The sequence below is a fragment of the Venturia canescens genome, chromosome 2, assembly GCF_019457755.1.
Source record: "Venturia canescens isolate UGA chromosome 2, ASM1945775v1, whole genome shotgun sequence".
Lineage (NCBI taxonomy): Eukaryota > Metazoa > Arthropoda > Insecta > Hymenoptera > Ichneumonidae > Venturia > Venturia canescens.
In genome coordinates this window covers 32,678,372-32,685,961 of record NC_057422.1, presented here as the reverse complement: position 1 = coordinate 32,685,961, position 7,590 = coordinate 32,678,372, and positions in this window count along the sequence as shown.

Sequence of the window (7,590 nt, the reverse complement as noted above, 5' to 3'; positions counted from 1 at the left end):
GGTTGACTACAAGGGATCTCAAATTCCTATATGAAAACAATAATGTACTCATCATGTTGTGTAGTCACTCATGAGTTATTGTTGAATATAAAATTTACTGTGTTCGAAAATTATGAATCCATTTTTTTATATGTTACTTTTCCGTTCAGTCTTTATTCATGCAGAATAACATATAAATTGAACTCATTTATGTATCAAGAAGAGTCGAATTTATTTTTTTTGATTCATCGACAACAATTTCACAGAAAAAGTATAAAACCAGCTCAATCACTAATAGGTTGATGATCAGAATGTTCAGCCACCGTCCTATACATATGGATTTCAATTCCAATACATGATGAAAGGATAAGCTTTTATATTTTTCCGATGGGTTAATGATGTTTTGATTGAAATGTTTTAATTTAGTCTTTATTCGTACTATATAATTTGAACTCATTCCTGTGCAGAGAAGAATCAACATTTGTTTTTTTGTTTTGCTGATTCATCAATGATAATTTCATGGAAAAGTATATATTTATTCATGCTATATAATTTGAACTCATTCCTATGCGGAGAAAAATCAAAATTTGTTTTTTGTTTTTCTGATTCATCGATGATAATTTCATAGAAAAAGTAACATTCAAAAATGATCAACTACTATCCTTCATTCAAATTTTATAGAGTAATTCAAAAGTCCTATCCATAGTCTGTCAGTATTTTTTCAACCAGTAACTTAAAAGCAATCATCCGCAATTTAATTAGATTATCTACAAAGGGTCCCAAATCAAAGAATAACTGGCAAAAGCTTATGAAGATAAATACTAACCGGCTCAATCACTAATAGGTTGATGATCAGAATGTTCAGCCACTGTCCTATACATATGAATTTCAATCCCAATATGTAACAAAAGGATAAACTTTTGTATTTTTACGATGGGTTAATGATGTTTTGATTGGAGTGTTTTAATTTAGTCTTTATTCATGCTATACAATTTGAACTCATTCCTGTGCAGAGAAGAATCGAAATTTGTTTTTTCGTTTTTCTGATTCATCAATGATAATTTCATGGGAAAGTATATCTTTATTCGTGCTATATAATTTCAACTCATTCCTATGCGGAGAAGAATCAAAATTTGTTTTTTAGTTTTTCTGATTCATCGATGATAATTTCATAGCAAAAGTATATAGAAACCAGCTATATCACCAATGCGTTCATGATCAATATGTTCAGAGTGAAATGTTTCTTCGCTATTATCCCATACATTTGGATGTCGATCCCAATACACAATGAAAGAAAGTATGTGAAAACTTTTGTATTTTTCTCATGGGCTAATGATGTTTTAATCAGAATGTTTTATGCCTTACGTCCTATTTTTTATCAAATTTTTATTAATGGAGGATGGTCGAACACATCAAATCGAATACAAAAACAAGAAAATATGAGGAATTTTCTGTGCAGATCGAGCAGTTTTAACATTCAAAAATGATCAACTACTATACTTCATTCAAATTTTATAGAGTAATTCAAAATTCTTATCCATAGTCTGTCAGTATTTTTTCAACCAGTAACTTAAAAGCAATCATCCGCAATTTAATTAGATTATCTACAAGGGGTCCCGAATCATCATCAAAGAATAACTGGCAAAAGCTTATGAAGATAAATACTAACCGGCTAAATCACTAATAGGTTGATGATCAGAATGTTCAGCCACTGTCGTATACATATGAATTTCAATCCCAATATGTAACAAAAGGATAAACTTTTGTATTTTTACGATGGGTTAATGATGTTTTGATTGGAATGTTTTAATTGAGTCTTTATTCATGCTATACAATTTGAACTCATTCCTGTGCAGAGAAGAATCGAAATTTGTTTTTTCGTTTTTCTGATTCATCAATGATAATTTCATGGGAAAGTATATCTTTATTCGTGCTATATAATTTCAACTCATTCCTATGCGGAGAAGAATCAAAATTTGTTTTTTAATTTTTCTGATTCATCGATGATAATTTCATAGCAAAAGTATATAGAAACCAGCTATATCACCAATGCGTTCATGATCAATATGTTCAGAGTGAAATGTTTCTTCGCTATTATCCCATACATTTGGATGTCGATCCCAATACACAATGAAAGAAAGTATGTGAAAACTTTTGTATTTTTCTCATGGGCTAATGATGTTTTAATCAGAATGTTTTATGCCTTACGTCCTATTTTTTATCAAATTTTTATTAATGGAGGATGGTCGAACACATCAAATCGAATACAAAAACAAGAAAATATGAGGAATTTTCTGTGCAGATCGAGCAGTTTTAACATTCAAAAATGATCAACTACTATACTTCGTTCAAATTTTATAGAGTAATTCAAAATTCTTATCCATAGTCTGTCAGTATTTTTTCAACCAGTAACTTAAAAGCAATCATCAGCAATTTAATTAGATTATTTACAAAGGGTCCCGAATCATCATCAAAGAATAACTGGCAAAAGCTTATGAAGATAAATACTAACCGGCTCAATCACTAATAGGTTGATGATCAGAATGTTCAGCCACTGTCCTATACATATGAATTTCAATCTCAATATGTAACAAAAGGATAAACTTTTGTATTTTTACAATGGGTTAATGATGTTTTGATTGGAATGTTTTAATTTAGTCTTTATTCATGCTATACAGTTTGAACTCATTCGTGTGCAGAGAAGAATCAAAATTTGTTTTTTTGTTTTTCTGTTTCATCAATGATAATTTCATGGAAAAGTATATCTTTATTCATGCTATATAATTTGAACTCATTCCTATGCGGAGAAGAACCAAAATTTGTTTTTTAGTTTTTCTGATTCATCGATGATAATTTCATAGCAAAAGTATATAGAAACCAGCTATATCACCAATCCGTTCATGATCAATATGTTCAGAGTGAAATGTTTCTTCGCTATTATCCCATACCATACATTTGGATGTCGATCCCAATACACAATGAAAGAAAGTATGTGAAAACTTTTGTATTTTTCTCATGGGCTAATGATGTTTTAATCAGAATGTTTTATGCCTTACGTCTTATTTTTTGTCAAATTTTTATTAATGGAGCATGATCGAACACATCATATCGAATACAAAAACAAGAAAATATGAGGAATTTTCTGTGCAAATCGAGCAGTTTTAACATTCAAAAATGATCAACTACTATACTTCGTTCAAATTTTATAGAGTAATTCAAAATTCCTATCCATAGTCTGTCAGTATTTTTTCAACTAGTAACTTAAAAGCAATCATCCGCGATTTAATTAGATTATCTACAAGGGGGCCCAAATCAAAGAACGCATCAAAAACAGACGTGCTTAAATATTCTGTCCATTCAACTGGCAAATGCTTATGAAGATAAATACTTAAAAAACACAGTCTTTTGATATAAAATAGTTTTCAGTTGACAGTTTATCTATTAGAATCAGATCCTAAATAAAACATTTAGGAGAAATTTTAGATTACCTTTGATGATCGATGAGGGGGTTTTCTAATGAAAACTATTATGTCCTTTTATTTATTGCTGTCACGGTACAAAAAAAACCTGTAAAGAGTATCACAAGTAAATCAACAACCTCAATGAATTCCAAAAAGTGCTTTAGCTTTATACACAAACAAAAAGAATATGAAAGTTATAGTAATTAAGAAAACATGTTTGAATCACTCATCACTCATTATTTCACGATAATGGATCGACAATACTACGTTATTACTTTAAAAATTTGGTTAACTTATTAATAAATGATATCAAAAAACTCATTGTTAAAGAATTACTATTAACTTATTGATGAATGATAAAAGAACTCATTGTGAACGATAAAAAATTACGATTGTTTTTTCATACCGTATAAAATACGGAAATTTAGAAAAAGGGCATGCAAAAATAACTGTATAATCAACACTTCCAGATCATCACACAATTACCGGACGCATATCAAATACAATTTGATAGAACGAATTGAAGGTAAAAACACACCTATGTGAAGAAACTCAGATAATGAATTATCACTCCTCACTGACGCGTCTATGTAAAATCAAAAAATTTCGAGAAATGAATTAAATACATATTTTTTATTCACGATAATAACAAAGAAAATATCCACAGGAGTTATAAACACGAGTTTTTACAATGAACAAAAATTAGCCATGGCATAAACAAAACTTCTATTAGCGAACACTTTATATATTAGTTTGGACTTTGTCCGATGGGGTGCTGCCGATCAAAAATGTACATCCAACATTGGCCACGTTTACACGATACCTTTATTTCGAGTTTAGGGCGGGTTGTTTCATCTTTTGGGTAAGCCTATCTGACATTTAAAGATAGAAAATATGCACACGAGTTATTAACACGAGTTTTTACAACGAACAAATGTTAGCCATGGCATAAATAAAACTTCCGTTAGCGAACACTTTATATTAGTTTGGACCTTGTCCGATAGGGTGCTACCGATCAAAAATGTACATCCAACATTGGCCACGTTTACACGACACCTTTATTTCGATTTTAGGGCGGGTTATTTCATCTTTTGGGTAAGCCTATCTGACAGTGAAAGATATACAAGTGAGGGCGGGTTGTTCCAACTTCTAGGTAAGCCTATCTGACAGTTAAAGGTCTACAAGTCAATGCTTTTACCCGCCAGATAAGCTACCTAGAAGTTGGAACAACCCGCCCTGAATGCTTTTACCTGCCAGTATATAGAACTTGGAACAATCTGTCCTTATTACGATTGCGATGTAGCTCCTATTTCAATGCAGGTACACCCCTGTTTTGAATTTTTCTTTTTCTTTTAACTCCAAGGTTTGACGGTATTTTCATTACAATATATTTGAAATTAACGATGAAAGATTACAAAAAATGTTTGTTATGTTATCAAGGGACTCGGTATCGATCAGTTATTTTGCTGGAATAATAAATCAATTTTGTATTCATGAACATAGAAAAAATATGGTAGCAATTTTAACTATAAGATGATCGATCAGTTGCATAAGTGGTTTATTTCTCTCGTGCTAAGACAATAAGCCTTGAGCTTTGTTAAAACTTACCGTACAATTTTTTTCATAACTTATTACAATTGCTTGCACATCCGATACTTCTCTTTTTATCAAAACTGTTTAAAGTTTTTTTGATAGAAATATAGTTAATGTAATATAACATCTAGCGTAGAATTTTGAACTAAACTACACACTTCACATATATCACTTCACGTAGAATACACTTATCATTGGATCCTTTTTTTTTTAGCCACGCTTTCATAAACCAATGAACAACAATAAAAGAGAGCATACAAAACAGAGTCTAAACGGGGAATTCCCGCCGCATCCCAACATGTACTGGTCACGTATTACCGACCGATGGTAACTTATTGGAAAATTATAATCGTTCAGTCATCAAAACAACGGTCAAATGATGAATGTTGGAAACAATTTTATAAAAAGTGGAAATGAGAGAGCCAAGTTTAAGCTGCCTGCGCAAGCTCATACTTGTGAGTTTTAGCAACCTCCATGGCTCGTGACAACCGAAATAGTTGGCGCTGAGCGCCCCTAAGCGGCGGGCGTTGGAGTCATTACCAAGATATTCTACACATATATAGTGCGATTATACAGTTGAGATAATTCAGGTCCTGATATTTCTAAGGACATTGGAAAAATATGAATCTTTATGACAAACAAATTTTCATCGCAATAAATAAATATTTATCTCAAATAAATTTCAGTCAAGTTTTTTTTCAATAGACAGTGACGTGGACAAAGATGGGTTCGTCAGCTAGATAAAGAAAATAGTCGGAAATTGTTTTTCGACTTCTTTTTGATTATATAATTTCAGCCACGCCTCCATGAGAAATAAATCAAAAAATTCGAACACTATACCACTATAGCAAAATGAAGAAAAGATCGGAAAATAGAGAAAAATGAAAAATGTTGAACGTCAAGTTAATACGAACGAGTTTTAGCGTCTTCCACGGCGTGTATCAGAATAACTGTTAAACATTTTTATATCTATATATGATGATGATGATGAAAACTAAATGTAAACATATATCATTTATTTAAAAACTATAAAGCTCTATTCACTGATCTTTAACGGTTTAACGAGAATGTAACATCCCCGGCAAAGTGAAAATTGTACACAGTGCCATCTGGGGAGAAGAAATTCCATAATTCACACTCCTATCAAAGAAACACTTACCCGACGGTTTCACTTTTTCGAAATCAACGGACCAGTTAAGACGTAAGTAACCTTTGTTGGATTTGAACAAATTTAATAATTCGAATTCGGTAGCGTTATTACATGAATTTTCATAAAGAAAAATATTATCATTCTAGATCATTACAACGAGAAAAATGGCCGAAAATATTATAATAAACGGCGGCGAGGACGAGGCACGTGCTGGAGCCCCAATACAGCAACAGCATCAGGAGCAACCCCAGCAGCACCCTCAGGAGCAACCCCAGCAGCATCCTCAGGAGCAACCCCAGCAACATCCTCAGGAGCAGCTCAACAATGAGGAGCCTGAGAAAAAAAAAATAGTAAGTGAAAAGATATATAATCGATTCTAGTACATAATCGAGCACAGTACAAGACAATACCAATTATGAGAAGTGAGCACAGTATTGTACTGCACCAAAAATGCTTCCATTGATTAGAATGCATCTATGGTACTTTAGTCTCAGCGTCAACATGATAAACCATCCTTTCCATAAGAACATACCTGGACATGGTGTGACATGCCCGCTTGTTATACAGTCAAGACTGCGGTACAACCTATTCACTTCGGCTCTATTTTATTGGGAAGCAGCCTCTATGATGCTTACACTACCTAAAAAATAGAAAACTAAGGTGCTCATCTAATTGAGTAGGGTACACTTAACGCAATGGACCATAGTACTAATCACTTTCAGTTAGTTTTGTGTTGCTTTCTTCTTTGTATTCACACTAAGCGGAGAAACATCAATTTGTACATCAAGAGACTCGGTAGAGTCTCGGGACAAGTACATTGACAGCCCTGTCGTCTGCTGGCCTGAGGCTCTCGCCGAGACTATACTTTCTCTGAATAAAACGATTCGCGGTGGTGGGGGTAAAATTGGCACGTCATTTTCTTTAATTACGAAGCTCATGGGTTATGTAAGGATTTGAAAATTGAGCTTTCAGCTAATTAAGAAGTTCTGTGTCGAATGAGTCCAAAATCAGTATGATTGGTGTCGTAATTGCTGAGAAAAAACTTTGTACGGACTTAAGATTATGCAAAAAGTTACTAACACATTCATGATTTTCGTATCTGTATACGCGTACTCTGACCGCTACAAACATAGGCACCTTGGACCCCTCGATCACCAATCCCCGGTGAGAGAAATTTTGTTGCAACCAATGAAGGGTGAGAAAATTTCTAGGCCAATCACATTCAACAAAAAATTCAGGGAAGATTGCGGAAAGCTAAGGAGTTTTATTATCAATGACGTGATTAATTAGTGTTCACTAATAATATAAAATAATAATGGTGGTAATGAAAAAGCTCAAGCGCGATTAAAGTTGCTCCCGATAAACTGGAGTCAAATAGTTTGTCTTCTAGATACCAGTGTAGAACTA